The sequence below is a fragment of the Protopterus annectens genome, chromosome 3.part1 (assembly GCF_019279795.1).
Source record: "Protopterus annectens isolate FY-2018-M chromosome 3.part1, PAN1.0, whole genome shotgun sequence".
NCBI classification, from domain to species: Eukaryota; Metazoa; Chordata; order Ceratodontiformes; family Protopteridae; genus Protopterus; species Protopterus annectens.
The window spans coordinates 114,878,325-114,896,391 of NC_056732.1; the positions used below are offsets into that span (position 1 = coordinate 114,878,325).

The 18,067-nt window shown below is 38.4% G+C and overlaps 1 protein-coding gene across 1 annotated transcript in view; it reads left to right on the top strand.

Moving 5' to 3' along the window:
- Positions 1–18,067, top strand: part of LOC122797639 (coiled-coil domain-containing protein 178-like) — a 2,875,483-nt gene that overhangs the window by 83,854 nt on the left and 2,773,562 nt on the right. The window lies entirely within an intron of this gene.

The window sequence follows — 18,067 nt, forward strand, 5'->3', positions numbered from 1 at the left end:
TTCTGACTTACTGCTCATATAAGCCCCGTTTGTGGACCCCTTCCTCTCATTATATTATTAGCTTTATTATTTTCTTTACATTTTTATGTGTATTTAAAAATATTTATTTTAATATTTTATTTCTGTTAGTGTTTACAGTAATTCTTGTGAGAATTTCTGCTTGTAATAGTGTTTATTTGGCTCCTGTCTTTGACAAATGCATGTTTTTACTGTTTTGAGGAAACTTTCAGTATTTCTGTCAGAAGTGCAGTGTGTATGTGTGCTGTTGGACACTAGGGACTATCTCATGAATTCAGCTTTACCCTTGTTAATCTGCTTTATTTTCATCCTTTGACAGGAAAGTATTGTAGAACTTGGAAATTTTGCGTTTGTGCATTATTTACGATATGCAATACTCTGCTCTGTGTGTTTTTAATATTGGATCACAATTCTAACACAAATGACGTTATTTGAATCTGTTGTGAAGATTTTACTCTGTCTGACAAGAAAACATAGTTTAAATTGCTATTAAATGTTATTTTATGACAGTTTGACATGGTTAAAGTGTGTGGATCTAATTTTAACACTGGTTTGGCACATTGATTGCTTTGGTGTATGGACTTTGTGTACTGGAATTTTTTAAGTATGCCATTTGAAAAAGAATTCTGAACACATTTCAAACTTTTTTTTTTCATAATAAAACATTTTGGCATAGTTGAGTTGTATGGGGACCTAATTATTACTAGAATCTTTAAGTGTCTGTTGTGGTACATTATTCAGTACTGTCACTATAATATTCTGGATGGTATTCTCTCCTCTGACTTGATGGATCTTAACTCTGGTATTACCCCCTGATCAAATCTAGAAGAACCTAAAAAGCAAAAAAACAAACAAAAAAACAAAAAACAAAATAAGAATATGCCTTAGGCTACAGTTGGTGATGCTGTCAGGGCTGCTGCTCGGCCTGCTGACCACTTATCTTTTGGTCCATCTCTCTCTATTGTAGCTATGTCTACCACTTTGGAATGTGGGTGAGATGCATCCTCAAGTACTGTTCCAGTACCTGGTATAGATATGGGAGAATCATACCCTTTAGGTACAGGAGTAGTCCTGCATATGGGACCCCTTGCCAAACATAGTACTCTGTCCCCAGATATTTTACCAGTTGTGAAGTTCACAAGAAAAAGAGAGAAAAGCTTCATCATATGGTTAATAATCAGATTATAGATTTTTATAAGACTGATGTGGTTTCCCTGGCTAAGAGTGTTATGCAGACAACTAATTCTGGTGGTTGTGTTCCCATACATGGCTGTAGTGCTAGTTTGGCTGGAGACCTTTCTGTTGTTTCAGAGAATTATGTGGAATTTGATGAGGACAATGGTGATTTCTTTGACAGTGAATTCAGTCACTCTGATTCTTTGGAAGGTGAACCTGAGCTTATGTCCCAACAGGTATTCATGTTTCTTTTGATGATGGCTAGATTTACTGATTTTTTTTGCTTGGAGCCATCAGGAACTACCCCAGAGCTAGGCAGAGTACATGACTATATAGAGGATGAGATGACAAATTATCTGGTTATTCCCCCCTCTCTTGTCAGCCTTGGAAGATGTTTAGAAAGCTGCCTGCAGGACACCAGTATCTTTTTCAGAAGCATCTGAGAAGTCAAAGAGAAAATATAGGGTCTCTTCAGATATGAGAGGTTTCTTTTCTCATTTGACTGCTGACCTAGCTGTAGTCTCTCCAACTGGCTACTTGAATAAAAAGTTCTTGGCTTCATCAAATTCAATACATGGTGGTAAAGAGGGAAAATAATTAGATCTTCAGGGCAAAAGGATGTCTCTCTACTGTAATTTAGCCATTAGAATATTAAATTATCAAGACAAATTGTGGAAATTTGTTTTACAGTGTGCATACAGTTTGAATTCATTTCTTGCATCCTTACTTGCAGAAAAGAAGTCTTATGTGAATGAAATTGTAATTAAATTTGACTCAGGTTTTGCAACATGCTTTGAGAAGTGTGCTTGAATGTGCAGATACAGTCTCAAGAAATGCTCCTTTTTCTATTGTATTAAGAAGGTATGCTTGGTTATGAAATCAGAATTTCTCTCATGATTTAAAAGCCAAAATTATTAACACACCTTTAAGTTCTGAATTGTTGTTTGGACCCTCTGTTACACAGATTGTCAAACAGTGGTATCGCTCGTCCTTCTCTATCATAGATGACAAGCAAGCGGGGTATTTCACTTAGATGCTTTAATACATAGAAACACATCAGGATGGATAGCAGCATCACAAAATACAAACAAACTAGCTAACAGACAGACCTTACATACATACATGCTTGCATCTCAACAGCTTACTACAAAATGACAGTCAGGCTCACGTGCTCAGTATTTATACACTTGTGCAACCCTTGTATAGCTTCTTAAAGGTACATACACACACACATGGATCTACATCCTTCCTCTTAAAAAGATTGCTCTTTATAAAAACAATATTAGAGTCAGACATGCATTACTATAAACATTAGAAAGAAAACACACTGTTCATGTCCAAGTTGCCCTGTATCTGTTACAGGGTCTATATTACCAACTCGAACAAACTGAAATGTGAATAGCATTAGATTGACACATGTGTCGAATGAACAGGTAAGCGAACGGCCACATCACTGATTTTTTTTCCTAGGGAAAAAAAATCAGTAACAATCTGGACTAAATTTAGCAATAGGGATAGTCTTTAGTGAACAACTCATATCAGGAACATCTAGATTCATCACAGGAACAGGAATATTTTCTGGAACTTCCCCTGGAATTGGAACACCGGACAACTCACTCTGAGATAAAGAGTCTTTCTCATAGGCTATGTGCTGTGGTATAGGCTCAGACACCGGTATTACATGCTTCTGATTCCGCCTAAAGTCTTCTCCTTGTGATTCCACAATGTATGATCTTGGCTCTGGGCAAATACTCTTCACGACACCAGTACGATCATAACCTCTGGATGTTTGCATCCTTACCACTTCTCCTTCTTGTAATGGGTTGAGCAGTTTGCTGGCCTTATTGTAGTAGAATGTCTGGGTTAAACACTTCTTAAACAGACTGGTTTTCGCTGACCTGTTGTTCTTGACACATGGAACCAACAATTGACTGCTGATTGGTAATGTTGTTCTGGTTTGTCTCGACAGAAGTCTATGAGCAAGTGAACCAAGATGTTTATCACAAGGAACATTTCCGAGATTTAAGAGATTCAGGAAAACATCACTGTTATCTCATTTTGATTTCTCTAGTAACCATTTAGCACTTTGAACTGCATGTTCTGTCAAACCATTTAAGTGCAGGTACTCTGGGCTACTTGTGACATGAGTAAATTCCAGTCTTCAGCAAATCTTTTGAACTGTTGGCTTGTAAACTGTGTGCCATCGTCAGAAATAACTTTGTGTGGACTACCATATGCTGCAAAATGACTCTTCATCTTAGTAATGACAGTACTGGATGCTAGGTTAGAAAGCAGGTCAGTCTCAAACCAAATGGAGTAAGAGTCTATTAACACCAAATAATGTTGACCATTGCACTTGAAAGTATCAGTGGCTACTGTTAACCAAGGTAGTTCAGGAATCTGGTTTAGCTGAAGTGGTTCCTTCTGTTGATGTGACTGTACTATTACACACGGAACAAGTTGAAAGTGCTCTCTCAATGTCTACACAGAAGGCCAAGTACTAATCCTATCGACCTTCTTTTGGTAGAGTCAGTTCCTGGGTGACCACAATGCAAGATAGTAATCTACTGTTTTTGCAAGGACTTTGGAACAAATACTTTTGGACCTTTCATAATGATACCTTCGTCAGACAAAATCTCATTTCTCTATGGAAAGCAAGATTGCATTTCTTGAGGTAAACTAGATGCTTTGACGGCCATCCTTGATTAATAAACCAGATAAAACCAGATCTGTGGCTGTGTGATCTCTCAGCTCATCAAGATGTATGGAAGAAAAATTTCTCACTTCCATGACTTCAAAATCAAGATTGTCATTCTCATGTTCTTCTGTGGTGTTTCTGGGTGATCTGGATAATGTATCAGCAAGATAACAAAGTTTTCCTTTCTTGTAGACAAGAGTGAAATAATACTTTTGCAGTCTTAGCATCATACATTGCAGTCTGGCCAGAGCTGAATGTATAAGCTTTCTCAAGATAGTGACTAGAGGTTGGTGGTCTGTTTCAATCTGGATAGGTCTACCATAAACATAATCATGGAACTTCGAACATGCAAGCACAATTGCCAAAAGCTTTCTCGATCTGGGCATACTGCATCTCATTTTGCGTAAGAATTCTCGATGCATAGGCAACAGGTTGATCCTCTTGCAGAATGACTGCACCAAGACCAAATTTTGAAGCATCACAGGAAAGTTTAACTGGCTTGTGAACATCATAGTATCTGAGAGTTGGTGGACTAGCAATTCTCTGTTTCAGGGCATAAAATGCTATTTGGTGTTGCTCTAACTAAGAGCATGCTACATCCTTGCATGTCAGCTCTCTAAGCAGTGCTGAAAGTTGTCTCAAGCCTGGAATGAACTTGCCTAGATAGTTGACCATGCCAAGAAAACATTGCAGGGCTTGAACAGTATCTGGAGCTGGCATCTTGAGAATGGCTGTTTGCTTTGATGGGTCTGGTCATAGGTCTGTGCTAGTAAATAAATGACCAACATAAGTAACTTCTTCTAGCCTGAATTTGCATTTGTGTGGATTGAGCTTAAGATTCACTTGACGTGCTCTTTCCAGAACTTTTCTGAGGTTTCTGTCATGCTTCGCTTCAACATGACCTTCAACTAGTATGTCATCCATTATAATAGCACAAGGATACCTAGAAAAAATTTGCTCCACTGCACGATGAAAGACTTCACTTGCAAAATGTATCCCAAATGGCATTCTCAAAAATCTGTACCTGTCAAATGGAGTACTGAAAGTAGTTAGCAATGAGGATTATTTTGTCAAGCTGAATTTGCCAAAATGAACTCTTTGCATCTAAGACAGAAAAAACAGTGGCGTTTAGCATTAAGGTTGCAACTTCTTCGATTATGCACATCGGATGATGAGGTCTTTTTAGTGCTTTGTTCAAATCTCATGGATTAATACATATTCTGATATCATCTGAGCTTTTCTTATGAGCTACCACCATGGAAGATACCCATTCAGTTGGAGTTGCAACTAGACAAACCACACCTTGTCACACCATTTTTTCTAGCTCAGCTTTGACTCGGTCCTGCATGACTATTAGAAATTTTTGTGCTGGCCTGATAACTGGACAGACCTCTGAGTTTAACTTCATGGAGTACACAAATGGAAGCTTTCCTAATTTGTCTTTGAAAAGATTAGCATAGGTAGAAAAAATGTAATGTTCAAAATTAGAGCAGTGGACTTTTAAGCTAACTTGGTGAATTTCCTTATTAAATGAAAGCAGTCCCATTTTCAAACGGTCTCTGAGCCCTAGTACTAATCTCTGAATCTATGAATCTAATAATGACTGGACATCCCTCTTAACCACATAGAATAACAAGTCATAACATCTTCCAGAAGAGCAACATGAAAGCACTACTGAACCTTTGGTCTGAATTTCTTCACCTTCATAAGCAACAAGCTATGCACACCTTTCCAAATCAAGCCTTTTACCATGCCACACTCTAGAAAATGTTTATACTGACATAACATTGCACTTGGAACACGTCAACTTTGAGTTCAGTGGGTTTGCCATTTATCCAAACAGTGCAAAATGCTTCATTCTTTGCCCTTAAATCTACTGCAATGACTGTTACATGACTCACTGACACACCATCAACATAAAGAGTAGGGTCACAGTTTTCTAATTGATCAACTTGTTTTTAAAATGTTCTCTTTTAATAAAAGAATGTGGGCCTTTTGATTTACAAAACCTTTTAAAATGATTTAATTTATTGCATTTGTGGCATTGCTGACCAAAAGGTAAACATTTCTCCCTTTTGATTCATGACTTCCACTACAGTTACAACAGTTGGCAGTGAAACTGGGTTGGTTCCCATGCTTTGAGATTGCTGACTCACTCTCTCCAAAATTTTTTTTATTTTTCAAATACATTTGAATGAATTCCATAGTATTTATACATGACATCCCAAATAACTATGTACAGTATTTACATTGGCCTGACACTATAACAGATCTTAATATATATAGTTACTTTATAAGTATGTCCAATCCATTATCAGAGTGTCTGATCAATTATTGTATGGAGTCAATCAATGATAAGACTTTTCCCCAAGGGTTGCTGATAAATAGCTTTGGAAAAATTCTTAGTTCTTTAATTTTAATTTCCAATAATGCTGTGGTCTTCAGTAGGCTGTAGAAGTCTTCCAAAGTTGATATTGTGTTTGCATTCCATCTTCTTGTTATACACTTCCTTGAAATTGCAAGTACAGTCCATACTAGATACATGTTTGACCTATTCAAATAAGGACCTTCGTTCACATTTAATAATACAAGAGCTTTAGTTAAATAAAATGATTCATTAAATAAAGCTTGTAGAAAGTTATTCATACCATTCCAAAATGGCTTAATTTTAACACAGTCAAAGAAAATGTGGTTCCAATCTGCATTGTGTACTTGCTCACATCTCCAACATATTCCTTTTATGGAAGAACTAATTTTACTGATTCTGTCTAGGGTTAAGAATGCTCTGTGCAAGCATTTCCAATTAAAAACTTTCCAGTATTGTGTAAAGTATGTATATTTTATTGATAATAAGATATTTGTTTTAATATCTTCAGTTAACTGTATTGAGTGTCCCTTTGTTACATATTTCCAATATGAGGTTTTTGGGTGTTGTTTTATAGTTTATCAATGTTTTATAAAATTTTGAAATACTGTTTCCCATGTCAGAGTCATTATATATGATTTCATATATGTATTTCATAAATTTGGGTATTTCTTTAAATGAAGAATTGTTAATTGTTCTACTTAAATCTTGTGAATATGACAGAATACTCTGTAAAGTTAGCCAGCCCTGTTGTGGAATTTTGTATGTTGTTTTTATTACTTGCATATCTAAAATTTTTAGTTCTTTGATACATTGGAGCCAACAAACAAATCATTTCTGTTCCCAGGAATTAATAATTTCTCTCTATATATTTTATGTGGAAACTTCTTTGTGACTATAAATGGTTTTAAAAGATCAAACCAGATTTTTAAATCTATATTTGCATTAATAATTTTCCTAAATGAGTCAATGTAATAATTAATCGTAGGAGTTTTAGTGGGTTTAGTTATGTTATATTGCATACTAATATATAATATGTGCCATGGCAAATTGTTTTTATCTATTTGAAATTTTTTTTGTAGATCAAATTCATTTATTGATATTACAGTTAGTAATTCCTTCCAGTTTGCAGAGTAATTTGGACTTATCCAATCTGAGATTGTTTTAGATATTGATGCTTTTATATATGTTTCTATATCAGGAAAGTTTAATCCTCCCTGTTTCCATGGTCTGATATGATGTATTAAAGCTATTCTGTTTCTTTTGGGAAACCATAAAAATGTTAAGCATGAATTTATTTCTTTAAATACATTCATTTCTGGTAACGGTTGTATTGCCAAGGCTGTATATAATAGGATCTTGGGCAGTAAAACCATATTTATTAACTGTAATCTATCCTCAAATGTTAATATTATTTTGTTCCATTTTTCCGCAGAGATTTTAATTGCATTGATAATATTATTGCAGTTTTTTTTAGACTAATTTATTATTATCCTTGCATAACTCAATTCCTAGATATATGATGTGATCCCCCTTAGTCTGCAGTTCTTTTTTTATTTCAAAATAAAAAAAAATATTTTGATTTACTGTAATGTAGTCCTGAAGTCATGTGAGATTTGTCAATTAATATATCCAATTCTTCTAATGTCTCTTTTGTATTAATGTTAGTAATATGTCATCAGCAAATAGCATTACTTTAGAATTGTATTGCTCATAAACATCTATTCCTTTGATTTTTATATTGTTACAAATTGAATATGCCAATATTTCAATACCCAGAGCAAATAGAATCGGTGACATGGGACATCCTTGTTTAGTGCACTTTGTTATATGTATAGATTCAGAGGTAAAAGGACCTAACTTGACATATGCTAAATTATATATATATATATATATATATATATATATATATATATATATATATATTCTTTAGGAGAAGAACAAAGGGTACAGGAAATTCAAATAGCATTAGGATTTTGAATAAATAGTCCGAATTTAGGGAATCAAGGCTTTCTCTATATCTAAGCCAATTATGAGTGTTTCTTTATTTTCTTTATTAACATAATCTCTAAGTGAAATTATCCTTTTAATATTGTCATGTGTGTGTCAATGATATATAAATCTAGTCTGATCATTATTTTTTGTTTTGGATAGTGGTATTTTCATTCTGTTAGTTAATATTGTCATAACTATTGTATAGTCATTATTTAATAATGATATTGGTCTATATGAGGTACAGAGGTTTGGGGATTTGTTTTCCTTTAGGACTGGTGTGATTAAGGAATATCTCCAAGAGGGTGGTATTAAAGCTTGTGACTGAATTTCTAAAAGTTTTATGGAAGAGGGATAGTATCTTTGAAGGAATAAGTTTATATATTTCCATAATTATGCCATCTATGCCTGGGACTTTATTATTTTTACCCTCTTTTATTGTATCTGTAATATCTTTGTAGGATATGGGTGCTTGCAGACCTAGTTTTAATTTTTCTGGCATTTTTTTATATTAGAATATTTTTCATCTAGGTTTAAATAATCAATATGTATATTTTCTTTTTAGAAATGTTCCATAGAGTAATTTCTATAGGCATCAAGAATGTCTCCTATATCCGAGATATTTTTCCCTTTCTTTTCATAGAAGATACTTTTAATGTTATTAGCTTTTGATTGTATTTTGATTCTTATGGATAAATTATGTAGATATTTGGGAGAAGTGGCCAAGGTATTAATTTTTAGTTTTTCTAAGATTAACTAGTTTGATGTGTTAGCATTTCATTGTATTTATTGTTTAATACTTCTACTTTCTTTTTCATCTCCAAATGATTTTGATTTTTTTTCAGCTTTTACTGACAAAAGTTTGGATTATAGATCTAATAATTCAGAATCACATTCTCTGATTTTTTTATACCAAGTTAGAGTTTTATCGTATATGTAAGCTTTTAATAAGTCCCATATCATTATTTTATTTATTAATATCTAAGAAGAACTGTAATTCAGATAATAACCAGGGTTTGAACTCTTTAATTTTAGTTAAATATGCTAGAATTCTGGAGATAAAGATTAATGGTTTGTACCCATTTTGAAGTTTTAGTATCAGTGAATTTTGGTCTGAAAAGAGGCAAGGATTGATTGAGAAATTAATGATTTTATAGTGTAAGTCATGGGCAGCAGATATTTTACCTATTCTAGTTTGGGTACCAAATCTGTGATCTTGATGGGAAAACAGCAAAGATTTATCTTTTTTAAATTTGAAAGTATCTACAAGATGAAATTATTCTACCCACTTGTTTAAAGATTTTGATACACCAGATGTATGTAGCAGTCTTTTATTTGTAGTTTCAGAAATATCAAATATACAGCTAAAATATCCTCCTAATATTAACTTGCCTTTATAATTATTGGAAATGAAATCCAAGTGTTTTTAACAGTTCCTGTTCCAATGCCCAGGAACCAGTATAGATTGGCTAGGGTCCATATTCTGTTATTGTATTTAGCTATTACTAGTGCCACAAGGCCTTCTTTATCTTCATACTTATAAATGACTTCTGGGTTAATCACAATTGTTTTCCACAAAATTGTTACCCCTTTTGTCTTTGTCTAATAAGTGGATTGTGCCAATATCATATATTCCTTAGGATTCCATTTGTTTTGAAATGAGTTTCTTGAAGGAAGACAATTTGTGCTTTGTTCAGTTTTAAATATTTCAGTAGATTTGATCTCTTGCTAGGACTGTTTAGGCCATTGGTATTTAAAGACAATAAAGTTAAATCCATCTTAGGTTATTTAGACTATGTATATTTTGTTTTATTGTGACTATTAAACATTTTCCTCTGATAATTATAAAGTATATGTTTGAGCTTTTAAAGGAAATTATCAGTTTTGTACTTTGAGTGTTTACCAATAAATTAATGTTTTGGTCAAGCATACTAAAAATGTTTTTGTGAAATAACAAATTTAAATTACTAAATGTTAAAAAAAACTAAGATCTACACTAGCCATGGAAAGAAAATCATTCCTAAACTGATGGATAAACCTAAATCCATCAGATTATCACTCATACCTTGACAATCCAGAACATCTGAGCTCCATAAATTGAATTGTCATATGGAGAATATTTGTAATAGAAATAAGCAATATTTATATTATTTTGAACAGATATAGTACTATTGTAGCTTAGATAGAATTCTAATACAATATAAATGTCTACTTATTGTATAAGCAATTAATATTTACAGGAAAGATAGATGACAAGCAATTCAGTCATAGTAAAGTAGGATGTATCATATATAAAACCTCAGTAAAAGAGTATAGCACACAGTTATTTAACATATTCACCCTTATTGATGAAGGCTTTCAAAACGTATTACTTAATATAAATAGATGGTAATAATATCTATTCCTAATGTTTATAATACAATGTATTTTACTGGATATATCAAAAGTTATATTTCATTGTTTGCCAGCATTTAAGTAATCACTTTGTTGCTAACTTACTTAAAGCATCAAGTTTGTTTTATGTGAACATTGATGAAAGTTAGTGCATTTTAATTATCTGTGCATCTTCCCCCCATTTCTTACACATAGGGATTTTCATATCTGTCATTTCTTATTATAAAATGAGTGAAATTATAGGGTAAAAACAACAAATTCACTTATTGTGATTAATGATTACAAGTTCCCTTTCCATATTCATAAATTGCCATTTTATGGCATATACTGAACATTTTTCGATTTAAATAGCAACATTTTATTTTGTATAATCAGCCAAGGTTAAACTGAGTGATTATTATCAATTTAATACTATTTTTTTCAGAATGTGATTGTTGCAATGTTAAGTTGTTTATCTCACCTTCATTCTTGCTGGTTGGGTTCCGAGCCGATCCTCGGCTCCGACTCGGCCATCTTCTAAAGTTCAAGAGCTACAAACTGGCTCGAGCCCTCCCCGTATCCCATGATGCCTGGCGCTAGATACCCAGATCTTGTTTGCTGCTTCTGCTGCGAGGTTGCTGCACTGGCTCAGGTCTTATAAAACTTCTATATTGTCTTTTTTCTATCACAATTTAGTGAATATTTAGAGTAGAATTATCGTTTAGTTATTTCCCTTATATTGTACAAGTTTTTGTATCTGAATCCTTGTCTTTTCTCTTCAGAAACTCGTTTTGCTTAGAGAGTTTCCCCTCCCCCTTCTACTTCTCCCTTTTCCTCTAAGGTTTTCCGTTTAAGTTATAGGATAACCTTACCTCTAGAGGTGCCCGTTTGAGTTAGAGGATAACCTTTTTCTTCTCTATTTCTTTAAAAAAAAATCTTTTCTTATTATCACTGTTAGTTAGTTTGGCTATACTTATTACAGTTGTTGGTGTACTGTCGGTTCCGGTAACTTGTAGTGTATTGCTGTTGTGTTAGTACCTAAACCTTTGTGTGACTGTGTTTTTTCCTTTGGGCTTGCCTGTCAATATGTCCAAGGATCCTAAGCCGTCCGGATTCAAGAAGTGTGACTCATGCTGTCAGAAGATGTCTCTGACAGATGGTCACACTTCTTCTGTTTATTGTCTGGGCCCCGTGCACCTGCAGGACTCTTGCTTCATTTGCCATGCATTCAGTCCACGAGTCCTGCAGGAGCGCAAAAATAAATTGATCCTTAGAGGTTTACTTAAACCTCAAGATTCACCGGCTAAGACTTAGCCTGCAAAATCTTCCAGGGCACCTAAACCATCAGCTTCCAGTTTGGAGCCGTCGTTGGGTGAATCTGTACCTTCCATTTCGTCTCCGGCTGGAACCGATGCTCCTCCCTCCCAGTCGGCTCAGATACGCTCTTCGGAGCCTTCTGAGAGTCGAAAAAGGTCCAGGTCTCCCTCTCTGGAGTCAATACGCTCAGCTCCGAGATCACCGCTGCTCCAATCGGAGCGTAGTCATCGCTCATCCCACTCTTCTCGGTCCTCAAGACTTTCGGACCATGATTTGGAAAGAGTGGTCAGCAGACTGCTAAAATCACAGGCCCTGGATAAAATGTTGTCCAGCCCCCCTCACCAAGGGTTGGCTCCATCCACATCTGCAGATATTCTTCCTCTGACTCACCCTTTGAGCTCAGAGCCGGAGTTCATGGGGGTTCGAGTCGTGCAACCGTCAATACCGGCTCCTTTGGTTCCTTCGTTGGCTCCGATCACTTCCATGGTTCCGTCCTTGGAGGGATCTGGGTGCTGGGACTCCCTTGTCAGCTCTGAGGAGGCGAGTGGCATCGGAGCCTTGTCCGACCCCGCTCTCCCTCTCGGAGCCTCGGCTCAGGTGAGTTCGGCTCCCACATCTGCCTCGGAGCCTTCCCTCTCAGTGCGGAGGGGGATTCTGATTTCTTCTGAACCAGATCCCTCTCTCCGTTCCAATTGGGATGCCTTCGAGGTGATGAGGAGTGTTCTGGCCCCTGACCCAGTGCCACGATCGATCCCCTCGGCTCCTCTGGTGCCTGCGTCAGCCTCTGCCTCTCTTCCAGACCCCGAGCGTGGGGATCCAGCGCCCCAGGACACCCCTTTGGGTGTATCTTCCTCTTCTGAGGCCTCCCCTTATCATTCAGAGGAGCCACCTCATAAGAGGAAATGCAAGAGGAAGCATGTTGACTCCCCTGAGTTTGTCACATCAGATACCGACTTAGAGGATTCGGAAGGGTCCCCGAGGTCCACCTCTGAAGATGTCTCCTTCTCAAACATCCTTGAGATGCTTAGGCAGAGGGGGAACTGGACTGCCCTAAGCTCTTCCGAGGATGAGTCGGTATTCCTGGATGCGTTTGGATCCTGACCTTCCACCTCCTGGGTGTCTCCACCTTTCGACCCACTAATGTCTGTGGTGGCTCGGAAGGCATGGTCAGCTCCAGACACAGTGGAACCGACCCCAAGAAGACTAGCAAAATTCATTGCTGCACCACAGGACAAGCAATTTTTGCCCAAAGGTGTCCCCATTGATGCCATGGTGGTAGCGGCGGCCTCAAAGAAGGAGTTGGCTGAAACTTCTTCATCTGTTCATCCCCGTAACAAGGAGTCTAGGACGATGGACAGATATGGGAAGCGCATGTTTTCTTCAGTGACTTTTACCATGAAGTCTCTGAATTACTTGTGCCACTTTACCCGTCTACAGAGGAATCTCCTTAAAGAGCTTGGAGATACCCTTCAAGATCCATCAGCTGAGAGGGCCCAGGCCAAGGTTGCCTCCCAGCCGGCGAATCTTAATTCAGTGGTTAACTCCTCCATGAGGCTCATTTCTTATGCAGCCAATGGGGCGAGTAGAGCTGCAGGCACAGGCGTTGCTCTGAGAAGACACGCTTGGATGCGGCTTTGTAACTTTGCGGAACCTTTCAGAGTGTCTTTCACCAACACCCCTTTTGATGGTTCCTCTCTCTTTGGATCTCAGGTGAAGGACACCCTTACCAGGTGTGAACAGGAAGGCAAGACTCTCTCTGCTGTAGGGGTCCATTTTTCCACTCCTTCAGGACCATATCCCAAGGGTCAGAAGAGTGGAAAGATGTGTTTCCGGAAATCCCAGGGAGCCTTGCCTGACACACATGGTGAGTTTCCCTCCAGGGGCAGAGGAGGGAACAATAACAGACGCCGCCCTCGTGGCAGAGGGGGTCCGCAAAATCAGGGCAGCAGAGAATCTTTCTCTGACAAAGCCCTTCCAGCATCCCTGAAGGTTTGCCCGGCTGTCCACCTCTGGAGGCAGTCGGGGGAAGATTATCGCTGTACCCAAGAGCCTGGCAAGACATAACACAAGACAAATGGGTACAGTCTGTTATATCTGGAGGTTACAAAATTCCCTTCGTTCGCGCACCATTCTTGCCGAACAAGTCCCTTCCAGATGTTCCACCCAATCTAAGGAATCAAGCAGTTCAGGAAGTTGCAAAGCTGCTAAGAAAAAGGGCCATCCAGCAAGTCCCAGCAGACCAGCAAGGATCTGGAATTTACTCAAGGTTCTTTTTGGTACCAAAAAAGACAGGGGACTGGAGACCCATTTTGGATCTCAGCAGACTAAACAGGTCTGTACAAAGAACCAAGTTTCGGATGGTCACGCTACAGTCCATTTTACCCTTCCTGGGTCAGGACAATTGGATGTGTTCCATAGATCTTCAGGATGCGTACTACCACATCAAAATGGACAGGCACTCCATAAGATTCCTGCGCTTCTGGCTGGGAGCCAGCCATTATCAGTTCAGAGCTCTGCCCTTTGGTCTCAACACAGCCCCAGGGTGTTCACCAAATGTATGGCAGTAGTTACCTCTCATCTGAGATGGCAAGGATTCCAGGTGTTTCTGTATCTAGACGACTGGCTCCTCACTGCTACCACCAGGCATCATCTTCTGCAAGCCAGAGACTATACCATACAGACGTGTTTCAGACTAGGTATCACTATAAATTTTGAAAAATCTGCTTTGTCGCCTTGTCAGTGTATCACCTTTATAGGCGCAAACTTAAATACAAAACACAGGTCAGCCAGCCTTCCACTAGATAGGGTGTTAGTTATTCGGCAGCATGTCCAGCTCTTGTTAGGTTGCAAGAGAATTCAAGCCAGGTTCATACTTCAAACCCTGGGTCTCATGGCAGAGGCAATCATACTCGTCCCTCTGGCCCGTTTCTACATGAGGATTCTCCAATGGCTCCTTTTCACCCAATGGTCCTTTCAGCATCTTCCCATGTCTCACATGATTATCATTACAGAAGCATGCAAAAAGCACCTTGCGTGGTGGATGGTCTCCCCATCAGTACCCCTGGGCAGACCATTTGTACTTCCCCCTCCAGTTGCTACGGTAACCATGGACGCCTCCCTGATCGGGTAGGGGGGGGCATTATCAGGGCAGAACAGTCCAAGTCACCTGGCAACTTCAGGAGTACCATCTGCACATAAATGTCTTGGAGATGAGAGCCGTGCTGTTAGCGTTGCAAGCTCTTCAGGACTCTCTTCCTACCAGGACAATTGCAATTCAAACGGACAATATGTCAGTTGTAGGTACATCAACAAGCAGGGCGGAACCAGGTCCTACCCCCTATGTCGAGAAGCACTCAGACTCTGGCAGTGGGCAATCTCTTCCCAACGGTTTCTGACTGTAACGCATATCCCTGGGAAATCCAACGTCATAGCAGACAGGCTGAGCAGAGCTATTCTGATGCCTCACGAGTGGTCTCTGAATCAAGTAGTGGTGGACCAAATATTCCGCAATTGGGGGCAACCTTGCTGCGATCTTTTTGCCACCCTCTTCAACAGCAAGTGCAGCAACTTCTTCTCTCTCCTTCCACATCCAGAGTATTCCCCCAGAGACGCTTAAGTCCACGATTGGCCTCAGGGACTTCTATATGCATTTCCCCCATTTCCTCTAATTCCCAAACTGATACAGAAAGCTACCGTATTGGGTTGCAAAATGATCCTCATTGCCACGTACTGGCCTCGACAGATATGGTTTCCATTCCTGCATCATTACCTTATCGAGCAGCCTTGGACTCTGGAGCCAATTCCAGACCTTTTGATCCATCAATCGGGTGGGCTGCATCACTCCCTACAATCTCTCATGCTCACGGCTTGGTTGCTCCACTTCCAACCCTAGCCAGGCTTCTGGATATCTCCCAATCAGTGCGTGAAATCATTTTATCATCGCACAAGTCTACCACTAGAAAAACTTACGCTAGTAAGTGGAAACATTTTTCTTCCTGGGCAGAGGCTAAGAATATAGATCCCTTTTCAGCCCCTGTTCACCACATCTTGGAATTCCTCACGGAACATTTTCAGGCTGGCTCCGTTTTGGCTACAATTAGAGTGCAGTTAGCTGCAATTTCAAATTTTCACATTGGCCTTTCAGAAAGTAGTATAATGTCTCATAAGCTTTGTAAGGCATTCCTCAAAGGAACCACTCTGCTCAGGCCCCCCCGGTTAGAGATCCTCCACCCCCGTGGGATCTGAATTTGATTCTAGCCTCTCTAATTTTTCCCCCCTTAGAACCGGCAGCTTACTGTTCGTTGAAGTTTTTATTGTGGAAAACACTTTTTCTGGTAGCAATCACTTCAGCCAGATGAGTTTCCGAGCTGCAGGCTCTTTGTATACGTCCCCCCTACCTAGTGTTCCACAAAGACAGAGTTGCTCTTAGGACTAATCCATCCTTCCTTCCTAAGGTCTCTTCTGAGAACAACTTGAATCAGTCCATTGACCTTCCTGTGTTTTTTCCCAACCATTCCAACAGGGCGGAATATAAGTTACATCAGTTAGATGTTCACAGACAACTGCGCTTTTATTTGCACAGGACTAAGGCCTTCAGAAAATCGGATCAGCTTTTCCTCTCTTATGCAGAGGGCAAACAAGGTATACCAGTATCAAAAGTAACTTTATCCAGGTGGCTGACTTCTATCATTACTTTTATCTATCATCTGAGGAATAAACAATTGCCTGCTAAACCAAAAGGGCACAACACCAGAGCATTAGCCACTTCAATTGCCTTTCAGGCTAGGTTGCCCATGGAATCTATTTGTGCAGCAGCTACGTGGGCAAACCCTCATACTTTCATCTCGCATTATAAGTTGGACATGATTTCCAGGAGCAGAGCTGATTTTGGTTCCACTGTTCTGAAGAGTCTGTTCCATTGAGCCACCCAGGATATTTGGTGCTAGGGACACTGTCCCAACCAGCAAAAATGAAGGCGAGATAGACAACTTAACATAAAGAAGTTATGTACCTACCATAACGTTCCATGTTAGTTGTCTCCTCTCGCCTTCTTTCTTGCGTCCCCCCCATCCCTCTATCCTACTAGATCGAGAAGAGTTTCTCTATAACATTGCTCAGGTTGAGCCTTCTCTGGCTATCCCACTCTACCTAGTGGTCTTTATAGTTGGGCTTATGTATGATAAGGATAGGAATCCTTCATTATTTTGTCTGCTGTTAGTCTTACCAAACGAGATCTGGGTATCTAGCGCCAGGCATCATGGGATATGGGGAGGCCTCGAGCCAGTTTATAGCTCTCAAGCTTTAGAAGATGGCCGAGTCGGAGCGGAGGATCGGCACTGAACTCAACCAGCAAGAAAGAAGGCAAGAGGAGACAACTAACATGGAACGTTATGGTAGGTACATAACTTCTTTTTCTGTGACATTCCTAGTTCAGGCTTCTGTTGTTTCCCTTGAACAACTTTGTCAGTTTGATGTCATGTATAAAACATTAGTTACCTTGGTAAAAGCTTAAGTATTATGCATGGTCAAGATGGGTTACAAAACCACAATTCAAGTTAAAGCAATTATATGACTTGTTATGCAATTTTACTTCTATGAGGAAATCATCATGCTTCCTCTTGAGGTTCAGTATAGTGCATGTCATTTATGACAAGTTAAAACAGTAGTGTTATTATACACAAGCCCATGTTATTAAACTGAGTGTCTATTGTCAATTTAATACTATTTGTTCAGAATATGATTGTTACATTCTGTGACATTTCAAGTTCAGGCTTCTATTGTTTCTCTTGAACAACTTTGTCTGTTTGATGTCATGTATAAACATTAGTTACCTTGGTAACTCAAGATGAGTTACAAAATCTATAATTCAAGTTAAAGCAATTACATGACTTGTTATGCATATTTACTTATATAAGAAAATCACCATGCTTTCCCTTGATGTTCATTGTAGTTTGTCATTTATGACAAGTTAAGATGGTAGTGTTATTATACACAAGCCCATGTTATTAAATCATGTCTTTAATATATAAATTCAGCAGACTGCTTTATCTTATATGACGATTATATATTTTATGTCTAGATTTACTAAAATCATACATTACATAACTAGTGTATGTTTTTTTTTTTGG